At 45.7% G+C, this 12,680-nt stretch overlaps 1 protein-coding gene across 5 annotated transcripts in view; it reads left to right on the top strand.

The window, feature by feature from the left end:
* DENND2B (DENN domain containing 2B) overlaps nucleotides 1–12,680 on the top strand; it is a 143,761-nt gene that overhangs the window by 124,860 nt on the left and 6,221 nt on the right. The gene's annotated exons all lie outside the window — the stretch shown is intronic.

Here is a 12,680-nt window from a genome sequence, read left to right as displayed (position 1 = left end):
AGAGGACCAGCCCCAGCACCGAGCCCTGGGGAACGCCACTAGTGACCAGCCTCCAACTGGACTTGACTCCATTTACCACCACTCTTTGGGCCTGGCTATCCAGCCAGTTTCTAACCCAACGAAGCTTGCGCCAGTCCAAGCCAAGAGCAACCAGTTTCTTGAGGAGAATGCTGTGGGAAACGGTGTCAAAAGCCTTGCTGAAGTCAAGGTAGACCACATCCACAGCCTTTCCCTCATCCACCCAGTGCATCACTTTGTCATTGAAGGAGATCAGGTTCATCAAGCAGGACCTGCCCTTCATAAACCCATGCTGACTGGGCCTGATCGCCTGCTTGCCCTGCAAGTGCTGCGTGATGACTCTCAAGATAATCTGCTCCATGAGCTTCCCTGGCACTGAGGTCAAACTGACAGGCCTGTAGTTCCCCGGGTCAGCCCTCCGGCCCTTCTTGTAGATGGGCGTCACATTTGCTAGCCGCCAGTCAGCTGGGACCTCCCCCGATAGCCAGGACTGTTGATAAATGATGGTAAGCAGCTTGGCCAGCTCCTCTGCCAGTTCTCTCAGTACCCTTGGGTGGATCCCATCCGGCCCCATCGACTTGTGCACATCCAAGTGTCGTACCAGGTCACCAACCATTTCTTCATGGATAGTGAGGGCCACATCTCTCTCCCCATCCCCTTCCACCAGTTCAGGGTACTGGGTATCCAGAGAACAATTGGTATTGCCGTTAAAGACTGAGGCGAAGAAGGCATTAAGCACCTCCACCTTTTCCTCATCTCTTGTAACTAAGTTTCCCCCCCGCATCCAGTAAAGGATGGAGATTCTCCTTAGTCCTCCTTTTTGTGTTGATGTATTTATAAAAACATTTTCTGTTATCTTTAACGGCAGTAGCCAGATTGAGCTCCAGATGAGCTTTGGCTTTTCTAATTTTGTCCCTGCACAGCCTCGCGATATCCTTATAGTCCTCCCTAGTGGCCTGCCCACTTTTCCAAAGATTATAAACCCTCTTTTTTCTTCTAAGCTCAAGCCACAATTCTCTGTTCAGCCAGGCTGGTCTTCTTCCCCGCCAGCTCGTCTTTGGGCACGTGGGGACAGACCGTTCCTGCGCCATTAAGATTTCCCTCTTGAAGAGCGCCCAGCCTTCCTGGACTCCTCTGCCCTTCAGAACCGCCTCCCAAGGGACTCTACCAACCAGTGTCCTCAGCAGCACAAAGTCAGCCCTCCGAAAGTCCAATACAGTGGTTTTACTGGTCCCCTTCCTGGCCTTGCCAAGAATAGAGAACTCCAAAGAGTTATGCTAGAAAGCAGCACTGTTAGCAGTTACAAGGCTGGTCCCGGGCTCTCTGTACCTACCTAGAAAAACAGTATTAGGGATCCTTTTCATCCAGCAGAGAAAATCATAGTATAATCTTGCAGCTCAAGTTAGCAGGTACAAATTCAAACCGGAGGTAAGTGGCAACATTTTGGTAATAAGAGTAAACTATTATTTTTCAGCCCTGTAGCAAGGTCAGGTGGAAAAGCAAGACTAGCTAAAATTTGGTGTGGATTAATACAGTAGAAACTAATCCCCTACTTCCTTTATTATTATTTATTAATAAAATGAGGATATAATTCTCACAAAACTAATCATGGTAATTGGTAATGAAGCCTGCCCAGGCTCACCTGCTTCCTGCTCCTTCCCACTAGTCTGCCATATCATAAAACTCGTAAGATCTGCCAGCCTGCAGGCTGAAAGGTAAAAATGTGTATGTTGGGATGGAGAGAGAGTGTGCTCAGCACACAGATAGTGATCTCTGGCCAGGAATAAATACTTCCTTTACGTTTCCCCTGTCACAAAAACCTCCACAAAAAAACTGCGAGGTCAATTTGACAGCAAACGCATGCCAGAAAGCAATTTTTGAGGTATACTTTACAGGGTTCAGTCTTTAACTGATCTATACCACTTCTGAGGAGAGGCTGCAGGAGACACAGCTGTGTCTTCTCTTGGCCACAGCTGGCACAACCCTTTATTGAGCCAAAAGTTCAGCTCTGTGTCTCGAGGAAAACTTCTTTTTCCCCATCATCATCTCTGCATTGAAGATGTTTAGAGATGCAATCTACCATACCTGCTGAAATAGCTTGCAGATCTTCTGTCTTCTTTACTTCTTTCCTATCAAATAAAGCTGTAATCTTCCTTGAGGAGGGTGTTTGTATGCAGCCCAGACCTGCAAGATGCCGAGTGCCTCATCTTACCGTCTAAATGTGAGAATTGAAAGTGTTCGATGTGATGTGAGATCGGTAGCTTAAGGTAACTGGCAGAGGTGTCTCTTCAGATTTTGAGAGAGAAATTTTGCATTGTATTCTGCCTTCTCAAGAGAGACTTATGCTTTGTACCGCTTGGAGTGGTACCAATCTGGCACTGAGATACTGTGATGACTGATGCCAGCAGGGAAACTGTGCATTGACAGTATTTCAATGGATTTTCTCAAGAAATGTGTCAGGCAGAAGAGACAGCCCGAGAAACAAAATGAACTTTCTAAGTCCCTGTCTTGTTTAAGATTGCACAGTCCCACAGAAAAGCAATGTAATAATGACCTTTTTAATATGCAGTAAGCTTCACTGGTGTTTTTTAATATGCCATATCACCAGAAGGGTATAATAAGCTCGTATAATTTTCCTTTTCCTCCTTTCCTCCTGCCTTTTCCTTCTTTCCAGTAGTATTTACTCAGGTCACCTTAGGCTTTGGCTAAAGCTCTACTGTGGGAAAACATCATCATTTTCTCACTTCTTCCACTTCCCCATGATAGAGAATGGCACAAAATTCTCTTCTGGGTTGTTTATTGGGGTGTAATAACTGTATGTCAGTAAGTTGCAACAGTTTCCCAATTTGTCTGTTAGCTCCCAGTAAGGGGATTTAGACAGATTCCCTGTTTATGGCTTTTGAATAAGAAGGATTAGGGTGTTGGGATTGTTCTTTTCCTGCTTTGTCACTATCTAGAAAAATTCTCCATCCCGCTATTAATAGCGAAGTGATTGCCTGTGAATCTGAAACCACCAGCGTGAACGTTAACAGTGACTGGTGGGAATGAAGGGTCCTGGCGTGGAAAGCACAAGTAGTAGCACCTGGGCCTGAACCACTTTCATTATGGTCATGTGCAAAGAAACTGTCCTGCAGGAAGGGTGTAGGTAACTCTGCGGGCACTAAGGGTAACTTTCTCCTTTGAAATGTTGGTTGTTCTTTGAACCACCTGACAGAGCTTGGGCAAGTAAGCAGCCGTTGTGTCCGATGAACAATTTCTTGCCAAAAATCTGTTTCTGGAAAACCAGAAAGAAAGCCTCCTGTATAGTCCAAACAAATCCTGTGCTTGCTTGTTCTTGGATAGTATCCTCTAATGAGGGGAGTAAATATAAAGCGTTGGGAATCTAAATTAATTTAACTGTTTAACAAATCCAGTGGGAGATTAACAAATCTGTTTAGCTAGGAGACATCTTCCTTGGCTCTTCCTCCCATCACCTCCTGGCTGCTCTACGGCACTGTAATGTACCTGCTCATTCCTTATGCTGTTGACAATAAATCATAGTTGGGCACAGGAGCTCTACCCTCTAACATGGGCTGCCATGAGCATCACAGACATGGTCTTTGTTATCCTTGTTGTCATCTTAGAAAATTTGAGTAATAATGCTCTTAGAATGGATTTTGAACACCTGAAGTTCTGTGATATTCTCTGTTCTGATTAGATGGGATATTTGCCAGGATTTTCTGTGTCTGTTCTTATGAACCAACTTTCATGGGTGGGCAATGAAAGGACAGGCAAGCAGCATCATGGCCTCTCGCTCTTTCTCTGCCACATTGCCTCATGCACTTGCAAAGCGAGGCTGCTGCTGCCACTACAATGGTAGGACAAGATGGCACATGATAGGGGAGGATGTTGCAAACTTACACCAAATGAGATGTGGTCAGGGAAGATGTTGTCCACTCATTTTTCTATAAAATACAGTGAGGGGAGACCAGAAATGGACAACATCCACAGAGGATGACACAAACCTTCAGATGGATTTCTTGCGTGAATTGTACCCGTTGGCACAGCAGTGTGGCAAGTTCTGTCTCCACAAGGTAAAGTAAGAGAAAACAAGTCCAAGAAGTGGTTTGTGACCACTGTGTTTATAATAAAAAATTGCCTCCCTGGCATCATGGAGGACTTGGTGTTTGGGCTCTCCGCAACTCCTTGGAATCTGCCCCTGAATTACCTGTACCGCTGGTGCCCCCCTGATAAGGACACAGCACTGCTCTTTAGCCAGACAGCTGAGGCCATATCATGATTCCTTTATGAGAATTTTACAGGCTCATCTTTTCTCAGTCTGCATTGCACTAGGTAACACCTGAAGGGTGACTCATCTAGCAAAACAAGGCTAGGGTCTGGCTTGTTTTCATGGGGAAGAAAACACCGTATAAGGGGCATGAGGGTTCAGTAGCTACACTCTTTGAGTTGTAAGCATAGTTAAAAGAATTCTGTGAAGGAGGACAACTGATAATTGGCTGATGTGATGTAGAAAATATGCATTTCCTACTCGGTTTGTGTCTCCTCTCCCTGCCAGTGTTATCACTCTGGCCTTGTTTGCACTCAGTGAGATATCACAAAGCTGGCTTGCAGGAAACATGTCAGCGCTCAAATTAGGGGAGTCACTGTGACTTGAATCTGCCTTTCTTTCACGTGTGGTAAATGCACAGTTAGACTCCCACTTGTGCATCAGGCTGCTGCTGCCACATGCAAGGAGCCTGGCCTGGAAAGCAAGGAAGCCTTGAGGCTGATGGGCACGTTGCAATAGCAGTGCTGCTGGTTTGCTGAATCGGTCTCATCCTGGGAAATGCTCAGCTGCTGGATAACATTTTCCCTTTGTTACACTCCTCTGACAAGTGAAGGATTTTGACCTGCTTCTTGGGCTGAGCTGTTAGCTCACTGCTGATGCTGGGTAGTACATGTTACAGTTCATCCGTATTAAACAGAGAGGGGAGGTCTCTCATTTTCTATTTTAGAGTTCTTTATGCTGTTGCATACAACAACTGTAGCAGTATTTGTTGAAGTATGGGTAGTAATTAGATATAAAATGTTCAAACCTGGCTGCTGAAGTTGGGGTTGGACAGAATCATGATGAATATAGAGGCAAGAAGCAAGTAAGTGTAGCAATTACTACGGAATATTATCTCTCTCTCTTTTTTTTTTTTTTTTGTCATGGCAGCCAAGCCTTTATTTTTAGTTTGGTTTTAAGCTGAACATCAGCAGAGAAACATTACATCACACTGTAGATTCAGTCTGAAATTAAGCCAGAAAAGGAAGTAAACATTACAAAATGGCAATGATTTCCGTAATTATTGCCTTTCATTCAAGCACGGGTATAGCAGCTGACCTTGCAGAGACTGCCAGCCTCTCTGGACAGTCCTTTCTAATAGGAGCTGCGACAGGAGGAAAACTGGTAATGAATTCTGGCTGCTGTAAACAGCTGAGTTTAATACATGCTGCAGTGCTCTTTACGCTGTCCTAGACAGAGGAGAGACGGCTTTTCTCTTGTGCCCCAGGGGAGGCGGGTTGCAGGGATGCCTGTATCTAGCAGAATCAAATCAGAAGCTGCCCGTGAGCAGTGTTGCCCATGAGCACAGGGCTGGGGAGATGAGAGGTGCCCTGGCCGCAGCAGGGAAGTCCTCGTCCCTGTGTGCCCCTGTGGGGACGGGCCCTTTGTAGGGGGGTTCTGCCATGGGGAATTCGCTGCTGGGGAGAGAATCTAACAGCTTAATTAAAAGTAAGTTAAGGCATTAAGAGTTAATAAATGTATTAATGGTATATTAAAATTAAAAATAATTAATACATTCAAAAATTACAGCGTCTCTTTCCAAACCACCTTATAAAAGGCTTGAAGGATTCTCTGTAGTTTGTTTTACCCCTGAAGGCCTTCTAAACAAGCGAAAAAGGATTCTGATTTCAGGTGCCGAAACATGCCTTGCTGACAAAGAGCAGCTAACTTTACAGCCATTCACACAGCACTCCTTTCCACAGCAGTCAGGGTGCTCATGGCTCAAAGGGGGCTGTCATGTCTTGTGCATGCACTTGTGGGCTGATGTGATGAGAACAGAAGTGGAAAAAGGAAAGGTCTTGTAGGCTTCATTTCAGCAAAGTATTTCAGCTTGACCAAAGTAAATTAAGGCTGAAATTGTGCTGAAGTACTTCTCTGAATCAAAGCCTAAAACAGTATTTTGCCTGTTCCCTTATGCTTGAGTTTTAATTGGTGAAGCGAGACATGAACCAACTATAATTCCTGCTATTCTGTAATCATCAGAAATAATTTTTCTGCTGGTGTCCAGGTATGTGTTAGAATTAACTTGCATTTGTTTCAAACAGCAATAAGCTAAGCACAAATTCTGGTGTTCATTTTGATTGTAATCTTCTGTCTTGCACATATAGATGTATCTAATCATTGTGGAGGAAACTTATCTTTTCAGTTTGCAGATTTTTCCTGATAGAAACCATGCATTTGTGCGTGTTTGCTTATCAGCAACTTGCGTGTAGTGTGGGGGCATGGTACAAAACTGGCTGAAGTGTAAGAACATCGATAATAACTGATCTGCATCTGTAGCTGCATCTGAAAGCAGTTCTATGAATAGGCAGATGTCCCAGAGCCTTCGTTAATTGCAGACCTTATGCACTAGCACACAGAGGAATCCTTTGATCTGTAATCAGCAGTGAGGTTACCCAGGGCAGCTTCGCTTCTCAAACGTCTCCAGCTCAGCTTCGCTTCGGTATTGAGTTACAAGCACTAAGGTATTTAATGCTTCATGTTCTTCCTGGTGAGGAGGCTGTCCCATCTGCTTCCTGCAGTCACCTTCTGTCATGCCCCCCCAGCCCGCTCTGCATCTGATGCTGCACCTCTGGATGTGGCTATTGTTCACGAGTGGCTGTGTTTGCAGGTTCCCTGACTCAGGGCCTTTTCTCATGGCCATGGCCGTGCAGTCCGATTGCTCCATCACTGTGCTCTCTTTCCCTGTAGCAACAATGACTCACATGCTTTTGTTTTGAAATATTCATGGGGTAGGTAAAAAGCTTGCTAAAAAGCTGCAAAAACATGTCATTTGTTTGGGTTGAGTCAAAAGAGAGGAATTCCAGGATTTTTTCCCTATTTAAACAGCCTGGAGTGGTAAATGAGAAACCATCAGCAATAATTTTGCATAGGTAGAAAAGCCAGCATGTTGGGGAATTTCATACAGCCTGGAGAACTGGCAGTGCCCTGCCTCATTCTATCACGGACTCATTCTTAAATTCTCATTTTATTCCTCCCTGGCCTATCTGGGGAGCAGTTGGGTTAATGACACACATGTTCTCACAGCACAACAGCCCCAGGCGTGAAGCACAAGCCGTTGATCTAGGGAGCTCCGGGTGCCTGCAGCCTCACAAGGGGGTGCCTCGGGGTCAAGGAGTGTACTGCAGCTGAGCACCCACGCTGGGGAGCAGGAAAAAAGCAGTAACATCTCCCTGTCATCATCTAGCTCTTCAGACAGACCAGAGGTCTTCAAGGGCTTCCTTTAAAAGCTGGCCTCCTGAGGGAATGCTGCAAGAGCTGATGGCCACAAGACAGCTGCAGTATGGGGACTGTTGCTCATACTGATATATTTTCATTTATATCTTGTCCCTGATGCTGTTACTTGGTCTTATCCACCTGAATGAAGCTGCTGCTATTATTTAGTCTTATCCACAGAGAGAGATGTTTCTTTTTTCAGTGTCTAGGTGTGTGTTGTATCTGGTGCAGTGCAGTTCGGCCCCAAATGCCAGCCTGGGCAGTAACCAGGATCCTCCCCCGACACACACACTCCATGTCTCATCCAAACTTCTGCCACAGTTTTCACTGCCATCTTCCCTTTACTTGATGCCTTTCCAGCTTTCTGCTTTTTCCTTCCCCTCTGCCTCTGCAGTTTGTGTGTGGTGAAGGAGGAGGCTGCCCAAATTCTCGGCCTTGTAGTTTCTTCCCAGAGCCCTTCACAGTCCGCTGCAAGTCTCTCAGACCATGTCGTCTAGCAGGGTTGTTGCAGACTTCGCCCTCTCTCTCAGAGACTGGGTGGAACTAACCGGAGATCTGGGGAGGTGTTGAAGGGTGCAGCAGAAAAGTGTCGGGCGGCCAGTCCTACCACAGGACAGGAGCTACCACAGGAAAGCACTGCTGTGGCCCGCGATCAGACACGTGGGCGTGTAATGCCCACCTGAGTCAAGGTATTACACTGGGGAAGGTCAGAGGCCCCAGACTCCAACCACGAGTGGGAGGAGGCCCTCCCAGGCAGATGAGGGGATGTGGGTCAGGAAGGTGACGCGGTCGCTGAGCAGTCGCAGGTTGGAGCACGTATGGGTTAGAACAGCGGCTGAAGGTGTTCAGCAAACGTGGACGGAGTAGCATAATGAAGTCAGCAGGAAGAAATGAGAAACATGAAGAGGTTGTGGAAAAGTAAACACAAGCAGCGGAAAGACTTCTTTGTGAATTTACATTTTTGGCTTCGTTTCTCCATCCAAGGAAACAGCAGGACCAGTCCTGTGCATGGTCCAGAGCATCCGCATAGAGCTGGCACCAAGGTGGTCCTTGTAAGGGTGGTCCTCCCTCCCCTCCTGGCAGACTGAGCTCCTCCGTTCCTTGGGAGAGGAGGAGGAGGAGGCAGGTGTCTTCTCACCTGCCCCTCTTCTCAATGTAAGTGCCAAAACGACAGTGGGGAGGCATGAGGGTAGCAAGGCAGGGTCCAGGAGGCCTGCCAGCACACGGTTGTCCACACTGGAGGCACAGTCTCGGATTTAGGAGATGCTCAGGGTGCTCCCTCAGGTGTCTGAGAAACTGTAGGTGGAATGAGGAGTGAGAAGGAATACAAGTTTTGTCTGTTAGCATGAAGAAAAGGCAGTTGCCAAGTGTATCCGTGGAATATTACCAACGTGAGTAGTGTGTGTAACCAAATATAACTTCAGCATTTCATGGGAGCTGATGACTTGCAGCACACAAAGAGCGATGGTCTTCCGAAACAGCCACAGCCAGAACTGGCATCTGCATTGGCAGCGCTCCCTGCAGCCAGGACAGAGTTCATTCACTGTTCGACAGCAGACAGCATGTGCTTCTGAGAACCCGGTGACCATGCTAGGGTATATATCGATGATTAGTTTTTAACGTAGACTAGATTTGGGGTAATTTGTTGGTGAAGTGAGCTGGAAATTGATAGCAGACATCATCCTATCTATGGAATACTAAATGTGCTTGATCTCCTCTGTTGTTCTCTCTCCAAGGCATAGCCTAGTATCTGCCAACACCAAATTCAGCATTCCCAGAATTATATACTTTTTTTCACCAAGAGCTACTACTTAAAGAAGCAGTACCACTTTGTGTGCCCAAATCTCTATCGTTTTGGTCCTAAAGTCAAATTATGGCCATCTAGCTCATTTCTGTGCATAGGACGAGCTGTAACAAGTGTTTGTGCTGCACTCTGTGCCATGAGAGTGGCAGTATCAGTTCGATTACCATTCTTCTATTAAGAGATAAAGCTGAGTCATGTGAATTTGCTTTTGACGTGTGGGCATTAACCATGCAGTCCCTACAATTCAGCCGAGTCGTGGCAGTATCTGAAATTCTTGTACCTCGTCTCTTTGACCTTTGCATCTCCACATGCAGCAAGGAAAAGTTTCTATGTGCTACCATGAGAAAATGATTTGGAAAACAAACTACCCCAGTGGAAGAGAAATCAACTCCGAGTAGGAAAGATGCAGTGTCTTTTTTTGTCTATAAAGTGATGAAAGACCTTTTCTTAAAGAGTTGCTTTGATGATGATGTAGCCTTTCCATTTCTGGAAAGAGTCATCAAGTTGTATAATTGTAAATGTAAAGGAGAAGTGTCTCTCGTTTCCTGTAATTATTGATAGGCTTATCAAGAAAATGACGGATATTTTTTTCTTTATCAAGAATGTATAAATAAGATGGTATAACACCATGTTAGTACTTTCACAGCAACGAGGTCGTGGTGGTTTTTTTCTAATCTGATTAACAAAAAGGATAGCAAGAGCCCAAACCTGGGCAAATTCCAAAAAAGATTAGGCACACGTTTTTTAACAAACAACAACCATGGGGGAAAAAATAAAAAAAAAGGAAGTAGAAGTGGTGAATCACCTGTGTTTTGAAATCAGTTGCAACTGGCTACATCCTCTAGAAATTGTTCACTGGTTTTGCTTTAGCTGAGTGCAAATTATTGGGATAGGTACAGCTTAATGGGATGAGTTCAGTGGACTGGGCGTGTGCTGAGTATCCTGCCTATATAACAGCCTTGCATATCGATGTTAGAAGAAGCTTCCCTTATCCCACAGAAGTTACAAACCCAGTCACCTTTTCACAGCTGATTATAACAGTAGGCTTATTCAGCGTGCAGGGTTCAATGCGCGTGCGGGACAGCCCGCAGCTGATAGACCAGGCAGAAGGCACCGTCAGCAGCCCTGCCGGGACAAAGCATCCATCACGGGCTGGCAGAGCAGCCCGTGGGTCAGAGGGAGCGAGCCCCACGCCAGCGTGGCACTGGGACCCCAGCAGAGCTGGCCCTGTGCTGCAGTGACCATAGCGCGCCTCCCGCGGGCACACCGGCAGCTCTCCCCTCTGATCTCCGTGGGGCCTTATGCTCCTTGTTAGTACATGACTCCTGCAACGGGTTGGTTTCTTGTGCCCGTGGATTAAAAATTACCTGCATGTAGGTAATAAACGCAGCCTTTTCCAGTAGAATGACAGCTGGAACATTGTGCAGAGTTCCTGTAAAAATGCACGAACCAGAGGAAGAAGCCTACTCTCTAGAGCTGCTCTCTGTATTGTCAAAACTACCCAGGGCTATTACAAGTGAAAGTATTCTGTGAGTATTCTGTTGCTTTATTTTGCGTGTTTCACACACCTTAAGGCAAATAAACCATCTGATTTACTTCACATTTCTCATGAACAAGAACATTTGGGACAGCATGTGGGTTGCACAACTTGAAAGGAAAAAGTGGACTTGTTTTCCTAGGATAGGACTTTCTTCTTCTAGTTTACAAAATATGCTTCTCATGAATAATAATACCCTTTTGAAAGGATTTGAATTGTATTTTAGAGATTTAAATTGTGGGTTCCCTTAGATCTGCTCTCTCTGAAGTTGACCTAACGGAATGTAAAACCTCACACCAAAGTGAAAGATATGTATCCTTTGTAATTATCTCTCCAGCTATGGCAGAGACACAGATGCTTTGGACAAGTAAGAGTTTGGTGACACCGGTGGGTGTCTTCAGGTCTCTCTGACCTCTGCACAAGCAGTATCTGTGCGTGGAGCCTTAAAAAAAAGCACAGGCCAAGGGGCTGAGAAGGGCAATGGTGTGAGCTGCAGGATGCTGGCCGAGCCGGGTGCTGCCACGTGCTGTGTTCAGCTGCTGCCCTGCCCTAATCGCCTTCTGGGAAAGCTCTGAAGGAGAAATCGATGTCCTGGGCTGGAGCCCAAAGCCTCCCCTAGCGTGGGAATAGCACATGCAAGAGGATGCAGGGGCCGATTTACGTCACAGCACCGTGTGTAAAACAGCAAGCTACAAAAGGGCATTCTATAGAAAGGAAAAAAAATACTCACTGAATATTAGAGGAATGTTTGTCTTCCTGCTTTTAGCTTAGCATGGCTCTTTTTTTAGTCATTCATGTAAGACGACCAAATTGGTAGCAGTTGAAAATGCCACAGCGTCATTAAAGTGAGCTTGAGAATTGTGCTGGGAGTCTGCACCGTGCTCTGCAGTTCTTCTGAAACGCCGCACTTGTTTGGTACTGCAGGCGCTCTGGGGACCGAAACAGGAGTCACCACCAGCATCGCTGCATGCTATAAAGAAAAATCAGAGAAACACGCCATTTTACAAAGTACCGGGTTAGGCTTCGTATGTTATAAAAACATGCTGTAACTGATAGATCTTAAAGGAAGCATCAAGTAAAAAACAAACAAACAAAACAAAAGGGTAAGAAGGCAAGTGTGTACAATTTTTAGGTTTCCCAAATCTTTTCTCTCTTCCTCCTCTAATTCTCGTTTTTTCCCATTCACCAAACTTCAAAAGTTAATCACTGACAGGAACAAACAGATGAAACCTTTCTCCTGGCCCTGGAACAGTCGAGTAAAAATGCTTCTGAGAGTAATTCCAGTGGAAGTCTGATGCCACCTAAAGTTTCCAAAAAGTCTTGCAGTAAAAGAAATCAGCATGCCCCCGTCCTGCTCCCCCCTGCCCCAGCATTCTGAAGCAATAACTGCTCTGAAGTTATTCGTTATTTATAGTTATTTGTGGCTACATTAAGCACAGCAGAAGTTTGCACTGTGAGAAAATTAGCCCAGTCACGCTAGGCTGCGTAAAATCCCAAATTTCTGTCATCCTCAGCATGCAAGAAGCAGACGTTGTAATTCGGTCCAAAATCAATGCTCTGTAACTTAGACTTTATTCCCCTGCAGTTAAAACTGGCTTGGTAATGAGGTTCCTTTATTTTTAACGTTTGGAAACCGTGTGACTATAAAAGGGAATCAGATTCGGAAGGTGGAAGGACCACGTATGCAGTGCATGTTCCGCCAGTGACATTAAGCCGCAGCATTCAGGGCATGCTGGCATGGATATTGCAGGGCACCTTTCTGAGCGGGGTTAATACCACCATCACCACGGCTGGTCAGT

Source organism: Oxyura jamaicensis, chromosome 5 (genome assembly GCF_011077185.1).
Source record: "Oxyura jamaicensis isolate SHBP4307 breed ruddy duck chromosome 5, BPBGC_Ojam_1.0, whole genome shotgun sequence".
Classification (NCBI taxonomy): domain Eukaryota; kingdom Metazoa; phylum Chordata; class Aves; order Anseriformes; family Anatidae; genus Oxyura; species Oxyura jamaicensis.
Note: the sequence above shows the minus strand (reverse complement) of the source record. Positions and strands in the feature narration are given on the sequence as shown.